Source organism: Ursus arctos, chromosome Y (genome assembly GCF_023065955.2).
Source record: "Ursus arctos isolate Adak ecotype North America chromosome Y, UrsArc2.0, whole genome shotgun sequence".
In the NCBI taxonomy this organism is placed as follows: domain Eukaryota; kingdom Metazoa; phylum Chordata; class Mammalia; order Carnivora; family Ursidae; genus Ursus; species Ursus arctos.
In genome coordinates this window covers 931,730-944,430 of record NC_079874.1, presented here as the reverse complement: position 1 = coordinate 944,430, position 12,701 = coordinate 931,730, and positions in this window count along the sequence as shown.

Sequence of the window (12,701 nt, the reverse complement as noted above, 5' to 3'; positions counted from 1 at the left end):
TGGCTGTATATCTGTTGGACTTCCAACCACTTCAGATTCTTTTTAGGGTGCATTTTATGGGGTCAAGGTTGATATTTTGGACTCTGTTCATTTCCTCAACCATACCTTGACAGAATGACCAGGAAGAGGAACTCTAAACAAAAAAAGAACCTCAAACAATGTCCTCAGCCACAAAAGAGACGGATACGTATATAAGCAAGATGTTGAGACAGAATTCAGGATAGCATTCATAAAGTTAATAGCTAGGATTGGAAAGAGCATTAGTAACAATATAGAATCTCTAAGGGCAGAAATGAGATCTAATACGACCAAACTTAAAAATCCTATGAATGAGATGGGGAGTTAAGATGGTGGAGGAGTAGGGGACCCCTTTTTCACCTGGTCCCCTGAGTTGAGTTGAATATGTACCAGACCAGCCTGAACATTCACAGAATCAGCATAAGATGCAGAAAAATACATCTGGATCTCTACGAATGAACATCTCCAGCACTGAGTATTGAGGTACAAAGTGGAAGCCATGAAACCGCAAACAGATAATGGTAGAAGGGGGAGGGAGCCTCTGACTTCGGGCATCCAGAAGTGGTAGCCACCTGCACGGGGGAGCAAGAGGACTCGCAGACCAGCAACTGTGAGAGAGCAGACTGAGACTGTGGGCCAGGGGACATGCACTACCAGACTGAAACAGAGCTCCGGTGTGCTCAGTGGAAACAGACTGAGACCAGGAGCTTCAGGAGCACACGGGGACGGCTGGCAGCTAGCGGCTGGTGGTGTTAGGAACACAAAAGAGAGAGACACACCTGCCCTGGAAGTGAGGGTTGGGACAACAGGTGTGGGGCGCACATCCGAGAACACTGCAGAGTTGAGCAGCACCAACAGAAACAGAGTTAAAGTGGCCAGAACATCAGTGGAAAATGGTCCGCGATCCCTCTGTTCTGAGACTGAGGCTGGGATTCAGCCACTGTGGTCTGACTCTCAGAAGAGGCAAAGCAAACCACCAGGGAAAGCCACCAGAGAACAAAAGCCTGGAAAGACAGGTTCACAGTGTACCCATCCCCATCACCCCTCGCAGGGGACACAGAGACTCTACCCAAAAAGGGTAGCTTGAGTATCGCCATGGCAGGCCTCTACCACAGAAGGCAGGCTGAAACATCAAGAAGACCTCATCCCTAAGATCCCTATAAAACAAGGGCGCATGGCCTGGTACTGGTCAATAACTTAGGCTCTGGACAACCTCACAACCTCTCCTCATCAGAATGATGAGAAGGAGAAATCCGTCCCCCCAGCAAAGAAAACACAATGAGTCTGTGGCCTCTGCCACAGAACTCATGGATATGGATATAACCAACTTATCAGAAATAGAATTCAGAGTAACAATGGACAAGATGATGTGTAGACTTGAAAAAAGTATTAACGAAAATGTTAATGAGAACATAGAATCTCTAAGGGCAGAAATGGGAGTGAATCTGGCAGAAATTAAAATTCTATGACCCAAATGCACTCAAAACTACAGACTCTGATGGCCAGGGTAAATGAGGCAGAAGAACGTATTGGAAAATTGGAGGATGGGTTAGTAGAAGAGAAAACTAAAATAGAATCTGGACTTAAAAAAATCCACGCCCACGAATGTAGGTTACGGGATATTACTGACTCAATGAAACGATCCAATGTCAGAATCATCGGCATCCCCGAGGGGGTGAAGAGAAAGAGAGGTCTAGAAGAGATATTTGAACAAATTGTAGCTGAAAACTTCCCTATCTAGCAAGGGAAACAAACATTCCTGTCCAAGAGGCAGAAAGGACCCCTCCCAAGCTCAACCACGACAAACCTACGCCACATCACGTCATAGTGCATTTTGCAAATATGAGATCCAAGGATACAGTATTGAAAGCGGCCAGGGCAAAGAAATTTCTCATGTACCAAGGCAAAGGTATCAGAATTACGTCAGAACTGTCTACGCAGACCTGGAATGAGAGAAAGGGTGGGGGGGGGGGGCGTTTTTAAAGCTCTTTCAGAGAAAAACATGCAGCCAAGGATCCTTTATCCAGCAAGGCTGTCATTCAGAATTGATGGAGTAATAAAGACCTTCCAGAATCGCCAGTCATTGACCAATTTTGTAACCACGAAACCAGCCCTATAGGAGATATTAACGGGAGTTCTATAAAGGTAAAAAGGCCCCAAGAGTGATACAGAACAGAAAGTCACAATCATTAGAAACAAAGACTTTACTGGTATCATTAAAATCATCTCTCTCAATAATCACTCTCAATGTAAATGGCCTAAATGCTCCCATAATGCCACAGGATTGAAGATTGGATAAAAAGACATGACCCATCAATTTGCTCTCCACAACAGACTCATATTGAACCCAAAGATGCAGTCGGGCTGAAAGTAAAGGGATAGAATACCATCTTTCAGGCCTATGGACCTCAAAAGAAAGCTGGGGTAGCAATTCTCATAGCAGACAGATTGGATTTGAAATAAAGACTATAGAGACATCGAAGGGCACTATATTTTTCTTGAAAGATGTCTCCAACAAGTGGATATAACAATTATAAATATATATGCCCCCAACAGGGGAGCAGCAAGATACACAAGCCAACTCTTAACCAGAATAAAGAGACATATAGATAAAAATATGTTAACAGTAGGGGACCTCAACACTCCACTATCAGAAATAGACAGAACACCCATGCAGAAAATCAACAAAGAAACAAGACCTTTGAATGCCATACTCAATGAGTTGGACCGCATAGATATATATAGAACACTACACCCCAGAACCAAAGAATACTCATTCTATTCTAAAGCCCATGGAACATTCTTAAGAATAGACCATGTTCTGGGTCACAAACCAGGTCTCAACCAATACCAAAAGACTGAAATTATTCCCTGCATATTCTCAGACCACAATGATTTGAAATTGGAACTCAACCACAAGAAAAAATTTGGAAGAAACTCAAACACTTGGAGCTAAGAAAATCCTGCTCAGGAATGATTTGATAAATCAGGATTTCAAAAATCAATTTAAACAATTTATGGAGACCAACAAGAATGAAACATAACGGTCCAAACCTTTGGGATACTGGAAAGGCAGTCCTAAGGAGGAAATACATGGCTATCCAAGCAACACTCAAAAGAATAGAAAAATCTAAAATGCAGTTTTTATATTATCACCTCAAGAATCTGGAACAGCAACAGAGGGACAGACCTAATCCACTCACCAAAGAAGCAGTTGACCAAGCTTAGAGCAGAAATCAATGAATTAGAAACCAGTAGTACTGTAGACCAGATGAACAGGACTAGAAGCCGGTCCTTTGAGAGAATCAATAAAATTGACAGACCTCTGACAAGACGTATCCAAAAGAACAGAGAAAGGACACAAATTAATAAAATTATGAATGAAAAAGGAGGGGTCACAACCAACACCGATGAAATTGGAAGGATTATTAGAAACTTTTTTCAACAGCTTTATGCCACTAAATTAAGCAATCTGGAAGAGATGGAGGCCTTCCTGGAAACCCATAAACTACCAAGACTGAAACAGGAAGAAATTGATTTTTTAAACAGACCAATTAATTATGACGAGATTGAGTCAGTGTTAAAAATCTTCAAAAATAAAACTCCAGGCCCAGATGGTTTTCCTGGGGAATACTACCAAACATTCAAAGAAGAAATAATACCTATTCTCCTAAAGCTATTTCAAAAAATAGAAACAAAAGGAAGGAAAGCTACCAAACTCATTCTATGAGACCAATATTACCTTGATCCCCAAACCAGGCAAAGACCCCCCTCAAAAAGGAGAATTACAGACCCATTTCCCTAATGAATACGGACACCAAAATCTTCCACAAGATCCTGGCTAATAGAATCCAACAGTACATTAAAAGGATTATCCATCATGACCAAGTGGAATTCATCCCTGGGATGCAAGCATGGTTCAACATTCGCCAATCAATTGGTGTCTTAAATTTTATCCATAAAAAAAAATTCATAAATCATATGATTCCCTCAATAGATGCAGAAAAAGCATTTGACAAAATGGAGCATTCTTTCCTGATGAAAACCCTTCAGAGTGTAGGAATAGAGGGTACATTTCTCAATCTCATAAAAGCCATCTATGAAAAGCCTACTGCAAATATTATTCTCAATTGGGAAAAGCTGGAAGCCTTTCCCTTAAGATCAGGAACTCGACAAGGATGCCCACTCTCGCCACTATTATTCAACATAGTTCTAGAAGTCCTTGCAACAGCAATCAGACGACAAAAAGGGATCAAAGGTATTCAAATCGGCAAAGAAGAAGTCAAAATGTCTCTCTTCGCAGATGACATGATACTCTACATGGAAAACCCAAAAGAATCCACGCCCAAACTATTAGAAGTTATAGAGCAATTCAGTAATGTGGCGGGATACAAAATCAATGCTCAGATATCAGTTGCATTTCTATACACGAATAACGAGACCGAAGAAAGAGAAAATAGGGAATCCATCCCATTTACAATAGCACCAAAAACCATACGTTACCTTGGAATTAACTTAACCAGAGATGTAAAGGACCAATATTCTAGAAACTATAAATCACTCTTGAAAGACATTGAGGAAGACAAAAAGGTGGAAAGATATTCCATGCTCATGGATCGGAAGAATTAACATAGTTAAAATGTCCATGCTACCCAGAGCAATCTACACTTTCAATGCTATCCCGATCAAAATACTGAGGACATTTTTCAAAGAACTGGAACAAATAGTCCTTAAATTTGTATGGAACCAAAAAAGGCCCCGAATCTCCAAGGAACTGTTGAAAAGGAAAAACAAAGCTGGGGGCATCACAATGCCGGATTTTGAGCTGTACTACAAAGCTGTGATCACAAAGACAGCATGGTACTGGCACAAAAACAGACACATAGACTAATGGAACAGAATAGAGAGCCCAGAAATGGACCCTCGGCTCTTTGGGCAACTAATCTTTGATAAAGCAGGAAAAAACATCCGCTGGGAAAAAGACAGTCTCTTCAATAAATGGTGCTAGGAAAATTGGACAGCTACATGCAAAAGAATGAAACTTGACCACTATCTCACACCATACACAAAAATAAACTCCAAATGGATGAAAGACCTCGATGTGAGACAGGAATCCATCAAAATTCTAGAGGAGAACAAAGGCAGCAACCTCTATGACATCGGCCAAAGCAACCTTTTTCATGACACATCCCCAAAGGCAAGAGAAACAAAAGATAAAATGAACTTATGGGACTTCATCAAGATTAAAAGCTTCTGCACAGGGGGATAGGTAAGATGGCGGAGGAGTAGGGGACCCCTTTTCCAGCCGGTCCTGAGTCGAGCTGGATAGGTACCAGATCAGCCTAAACAACCACGGAATCAGCCTGAGACACAGGAAGATACATCTGGATCTCTACAAACGAACATCTCCAGTGCTGAGTATTGAGGTACGAAGCGGGGAGCCATGAAACCGCCCACAGATATCGGAAGATAAACGGAAGGGGGAGGGAGCCGCCTCATTCAGGTGCCCGGAAGCGGTAGCCACCTGCACCGGGAAGCTGGTGGACTCGCGGTCGGCACCCGTGAAACAGCAGACTGAGACCCTGAACTGGGTGCGCGTGCCACCAGGCTTCTCACGGAACTCCAGAATCCCAGTGTGCTCACCAGAAATAGACTGAGCCCCAGAGATCCGGGAGCGTGTAGGGGCAGCTGGTGGCTGGCAGCTGGCGGCATTAGAAACACAAAGGACAGAGATGCGCGGGCCCTGGAAGTGAGGGCAGGGACGCTGGGTATGGGGCACACATCCCGGGACTCTGTAGGGTTGAGCAGCACCAACAGTAACGGAGTTAAAGTGGCCAGAACATCAGTGGGGAACGGGCTGCAATCCTTCTGTTCTGAGACAGAGGCTGGGATTTGGCTGCTGCTGCTCTGACTCTCAGAAGAGGCATAACAGACCACCAGGGAAAGTCACCAGAGAACAAAAGCCTGGAAATACCTGCTCACAGCTAGCCCATCCCCATCCCCCCTCGCAGGGGACAAGGAGACTCTACCCAAACAGGGTTGCCTGAGTATCGGCGCGGCAGCCCCCACCCCCAGAACACAGAAGGCAGGCTGAAAAAATCAAGAAGCCCACAACCAGGGGCCCCTGGGTGGTGCAGTCACTGAGCGCCTGTCTTCGACTTAGGGCGTGATCCCAGCGTTCCGGAAAGGAGTCCCTCATCGGGCTGCTCCGCTGGGGGCCTGCTTCTTCCTCTTCCACTCCCCTGCTTCTGTTCCCGTTCTTGCTGACTGTCTGTCTCTCTCTCTCAGGTAAATAAATAAATAACGTCTTTAAAGAAGAAGCCCACATCCCTAAGATCCCTATAAAACAAGGGGCACGGCCTGGGACCCAGTCAATAATTTGGGATATGGACACCCCGCAACCTCTCCTCATCAAAATGACAAGAAGGAGAAGCCCCCTCCACCCAGCAAAGAAAAGACGGTGAGTCTGTGGCCTCTGCCACAGAAATAATGGATATGGATGTAACCAAATTATCAGAAATGGAATTCAGAGTAACGATGGTCAAAATGATGAGTAGAATTGAAACAAGTATTAACAAAAAGGTTACTGAGAATATAGAATCCCTAAGGACAGAAATGAGAGCAAATCTGACAGAAATTAAAAATTCTATGAGCCAAATGGAGGAAAAGCTAGAGGCTTTGACGGCCAGGGTCACCAAAGCAGAGGAAGGTGTTAGTGATTTGGAGGATGGGTTAATAGAGGAAAAAACGAAAATAGAAGCTGGTCTTAAAAAAATCCACGCCCACGAAAGTAGGTCACTAAAGATTACTGACTCAATGAAATGATCCAATGTTAGAATCATCAGCATCCCCAAGGGGGTAGAGAAAAACAGAGGTCTAGAAGAGATATTTGAATAAATTGTAGGTGAAAACTTCCCTAATATAGTGAAGGAAACAAACATTCGTGTCCAAGAGGCAGAGAGGACCCCTCCAAAGCTCAACCACAACAAACCTATGCCACGTCACGTCACAGTGCAATTCGCAAATATTAGATCCAAGGATACAGTATTGAAAGCGGCCAGGGCAAAGAAATTTCTCACGTACCAAGGCAAAGGCATCAGAATTACGTCAGACCTGTCTACACAGACCTGGAATGAGAAAAAGGGTTGGGGGAGCATTTTTAATGCTCTTTCAGAGAAAAACATGCAGCCAAGGATCCTTTATCCAGCAAGGCCGTCATTCAGAATTGATGGAGAAATAAAGACATTTCAGAATCACCAGTCACTAACCAATTTTGTAACCACGAAACCAGCCCTACAGGAGATATTACGGAGGTTCTATAAAAGTAAAAAGGCCCCAAGAGTGATACAGAACAGAAAGCCACAGCCAATACAAACAAAGCCTTTACTGGTAACATGGCATCATAAAAATCATATCTCTCAGTACTCAGTCTTAATGTTAATGGCTTAAATTCTCCCATAAATGCCACAGGGTTGCAGATTGGATAAAAAGAAATGAGCCATCCATTTGCTGTCTGCAAGAGACTCATTTCGAACCCAAAGATGCATTCAGACTGAGAGTAAGGGGATGGAGTACCATCTTTCACGCAAATGGACCTCAAAAGAAAGCTGGGGTAGCAATTCTCATATCAGATAAATTGGATTTTAAACTACAGACTATAGTTAGAGACGCAGAAGGGCATTATTATTATTCTTAAAGGAAGTATTCAACAAGTGGATATGACAATTATAAATATATATGCCCCCAACAGGGGAAGAGCAAGATACACAAGCCAACTCTTAACCAGAATAAAGAGACATATATATAAAAATACATTAATAGTAGGGGACCTCAACACTCGACTATCAGAAATAGAACACCCTGGCAAAAACTAAGCAAAATCAAAGGCTTTGAATGCCATACTCGACGAGTTGGACCTCATATATATATATAGAACACTACACCCCAGAACCAAAGAATACTCATTCTATTCTAATGCCCATGGAACATTCTCAAGAATAGACCATGCTCTGGGACACAAAACAGGTCTCAACCAATACCAAAAGACTGAAATTATCCCCTGCATATTCTCAGACCACAATGCTCTAAAATTGGAACTCAACCACAAGGAAAAATTTGGAAGAAACTCAAACACTTGGAGACTAAGAACCATCCTGCTCAGGAATGACTCGATAAACCAGGAAATCAAAAATCAAATTAAACAATTTATGGAGACCAATGAGAATGAAAATACAACAGTCCAAAACCTATGGGATACTGCAAAGGCAGTCCTAGGGGGAAATACATAGCCATCCAAGCCTCACTCAAAAGAATAGAAAAATCTAAAATGCAGTTTTTATATTCTCACCTCAAGAAGCTGGGACAGCAACAGAGGGACAGGCCTAATCCATGCACGAGGAAGCAGTTGACCAAAATTAGAGCTGAAATCAATCAAGCAGAAACTAGAAGTACAGTAGAGCAGATCAACAGGACTAGAAGCTGGTTCTTTGAGAGAATCAATAAAATTGACAGACCACTGGCAACACTTATCCAAAAGAAAAGAGAAAGGACCCAGATTATTAAAATTATGAATGAAAAAGGAGAGGTCACGACGAACACCATTGAAATTGGAAGGATTATTAGAAATTTTTATCAACAGCTATATGCCAATAAGTAAGCAATCTGGAAGAGATGGAATCCTTCCTGGAAACCTATAAACTACCAAGATTGAAACAGGAAGAAATTGATTTCATGAAGAAATTGAGTCAGTGATAAACAACCTTCCAAAAAACAAAACTCCAGGGCCCGACGGTTTTCCTGGGGAATTCTACCAAACATTCAAAGAACAAATAATACCTATTCTCCTAAAGCTATTTCAAAAAATAGAAACAGAAGGAAATCTACCAAACTCATCTATGAGGCCAATATTACCTTGATCCCCAAACCAGGCAAAGACCCCATCAAAAAGGAGAATTACAGACCGATTTCCCTAATGAACATGGACGCCAAAATCCTCAACAAGATCTTGGCTATAGAATCCAACAGTACATTAAAAGGATTATCCATCATGACCAAGTGGGATTCATACCTTGGATGCAAGTGAGGTTCAACATTCCCTAATCAATCAGCGTGATACATCATATCAACAAGAAAAGACTCAGGAACCATATGATCCTCTCAATCGATGCCGAAAAAGCATTTGACAAAATACAGCATCCTCCCCTGATTAAAACCCTTCAGAGTGTAGGAATAAAGGTACATTTCTCAATCTCATAACAGCCATCTATGAAAAGCCTACTGCAAATATTATTCTCAATGAGGAAAAGCTGGAAGCCTTTCCCTTAAGATCAGGAACTCGACAAGGATGCCCACTCTTGCCACTATTATTCAACATAGTCCTAGAAGTCCTTGCAACAGCAATCAGACGACAAAAAGAGATCATAGGTATTCAAATCGGCAAAGAAGAAGTCAAAATGTCTCTCTTCGCAGATGACATGATACTCTATATGGAAAACCCAAAAGAATCCACGCCCAAACTATTAGAAGTTATGGAGCAAATCAGTAATGTGGCGGGATACAAAATCAATGCTTAGAAATCAGTTGCATTTCTGTACACGAATAACGAGACCGAAGAAAGAGAAATTAGGGAATCCATCCCATTTACAATAGCACCAAAAACCATACGTTACCTTGGAATTAACTTAACCTGAGACATAAAGGACCTATATTCTAGAAACTATAAATCACTCTTGAAATACATTGAGGAAGACATAAAAAGATGGAAAAATATTCCATGCTCATGGATCGGAAGAATTAACATAGTTAAAATGTCCATGCTACCCAGAGCAATCTACACTTTCAATGCTATCCCGATCAAAATACCAAGGACATTTTTCAAACAACTGGAACAAATAGTCCTTAAATTTGTATGGAAACAGAAAAGGCCCCGAATCTCCAAGGAACTCTTGAAAAGTTAAAACAAAGCTGGGGGCATCACAATGCCGGATTTCGATCTGTAATACAAAACTGTGATCACAAAGACAGCATGGTACTGGCACAAAAACAGACACATAGACCAATGGAACAGAATAGAGAACCCAGAAATGGACCCTCGGCTCTTTGGGCAACTAATATTTGATAAAGGAGGAAAAAACATCCGGTGGGAAAAATACAGTCTTCAATAAATGGTGCTGGGAAATTGGACAGCTACATGCAAAAGAATGAAACTTTTCCACCCTCTCACACCATACACAAAGACAAACTCCAAATGGATGAAAGACCTCGAGGTGAGGCAGGAATCCATCAAAATTCTGGAGGAGAACATAGGCAGCAACCTCTACGAAATCGGCCAAAGCAACCTTTTTCATGACACATCCCCAAAGGCAAGAGAAACAAAAGATAAAATGAATTCATGGGACTTCATCAACATTAAAAGCTTCTGCACAGCCAAGGAAACAGTCAAAAAAACTAAGAGGCAGCCCACGGAATGGGAGAATATATTTGCAAATGACACTACAGATAAAGGACTGGTATCCAAGATCTACAAAGAACTTCTCAAACTCAATAAACGAGAAACAAATAAACAAATCAAAAAATGGGCAGAAGATATGAACAGACACTTTTCCAATGAAGGCATACAAATGGCTGACAGACACATGAAAAGATGTTCAAAATCATTAGCCTTCAGGGAAACTCAAATCAAAACCACACTGAGATACCACCTTACGCCAGTTAGAATGGCAAAAATAGACAAGGCAAGAAACAACAATTGTTGGAGAGGATGTGGAGAAAGGGGATCCGTCCTCCATTGTTGGTGGGAATGCAAGTTGGTACAGCCACTCTGGAAAACAGTGTGGAGGTCCCTTAAAAAGTTAAAAATTGAGCTACCCTATGATCCAGCCATTGCACTACTGGGTGTTTACCCCAAAGATACAGACGTAGTGAAGAGAAGGGCCATATGCACCCCAATGTTCATAGCAGCAATGTCCACAATAGCTAAATCGTGGAAGGAGCCGAGATGCCCTTCAACAGATGACTGGATTAAGAAGTTGTGGTCCATATATACAATGGAATATTACTCAGCTATCAGAAAGAACGAGTTCTCAACATTTGCTACAACATGGACAGCACTGGAGGAGATAATGCTAAGTGAAATAAGTCAAGCAGAGAAAGACAACTATCATATGATTTCTCTCATCTATGGAACATAAGAACTAGGAAGATCGGTAGGAGAAGAAAGGGATAAAGAAAGGGGGGTAATCAGAAGGGGGAATGAAACATGAGAGACTATGGACTATGAGAAACAAACTGAGGACTTCAGAGGGGAGGGGAGTGGGGGAATGGGATGGACCGGTGATGGGTAGTAAGGAGGGCACGTATTGCATGGTGCACTGGGTGTTATACACAACTAATGAATTATCGAGCCTTACATCGGAAACCGGGGATGTACTGTATGGTGACTAACATAATATAATAAAAATCATTAAAAAAAATGTTAACTCAGATAATATGTGTTCCTTAGAAAAAAAAGTGCTACAGCCCCAACACTATGCTTTGAAGCGCCAAAAGAATTTGAGGGAAGGAAAAGAAGGGGGTAAATTCCTCTTTGTTTTAGCCTCTCCCATTCCCTCTATATTTATGACCTGTGTCCCTAGACACAATTTAGATGACTATGGATGAGTATGGAGTATAATGAACATAGATTTAAGTTTTAAAATATTGTGCTAGAACTCAGTCAGAAGGTTGGGGCCCCTGAGGTAGAAGAAACAGGGAAGAGATGTGGTGAGAGACGTAAGTACCAAATAAGTACCAAATCCTAACCTCATGTGAAGTGTACCAACAGTGATGTTGAAAATGATAAGAGCAGAAGCAACAGTCTGGGCACCATATTTAGAAATATGACAGTAAATGCAAGAAGAAAGCTAAAAATCTACTGTTTTATTATGATCTTTCTTAGTGTTGTTGGATCATTTAGCTATGTGCTTGCATTATAAACCTAAATATAATAATTAGTAGATTAATTGTGTGGCCTCCCCTCTGCTGATACCAGCAAAGGATTGCCCAACACGCCTTGCCACTCACCTCTTTTTTTCTTTAGCTAACATCACTCACACCATATCCTCACCACAGTAATGACAGGCCAGAACACAGGTCGAGACTGGACCGCTTTTCTCAGTCTCCCTGTTCTGATCTTGGCTTTGAAACAAATGTTCAAGTTAAATCAAATCAAATTAAATCAGCAAATGCTCATTGTGCACCCACTGTGAAGTGCTCAAAGGAGTGTAAATGCATACCTAATGCACAAGGGGCTACAGCTACAACTGAACATTAGGAGGCTAGGATACAAGAGTCTCCGAAATGCACATAGGTCACAAGAACTGCCAGCTATAGAGCTAGAAAGGACATGAGAACAACTGGCTCCTTCCTCATTTGACAAAGTAGGAAACTGAGGCCCAGGCAGGAAACTCAATTTGCACCCAATCTGTTCTAACTCACCAGGGATCAGGTGAGGTGCAGATAAGTGAAATGCAAAGCTTTCAGATAGCTCAAAAGTAAGAGCCGGCACCTAAGGCTGTGATTGTTGCAGAACATTCCTGGAAGGAGAGAGCCTGAGTGGGGGCCTTGGGAAATGAGTAGAAAAAGAGAAGGACTTCAGAGGAAGGGAACTTGACCTCCTGCAAATTGAAAAGTTTTGTTCCAATAAG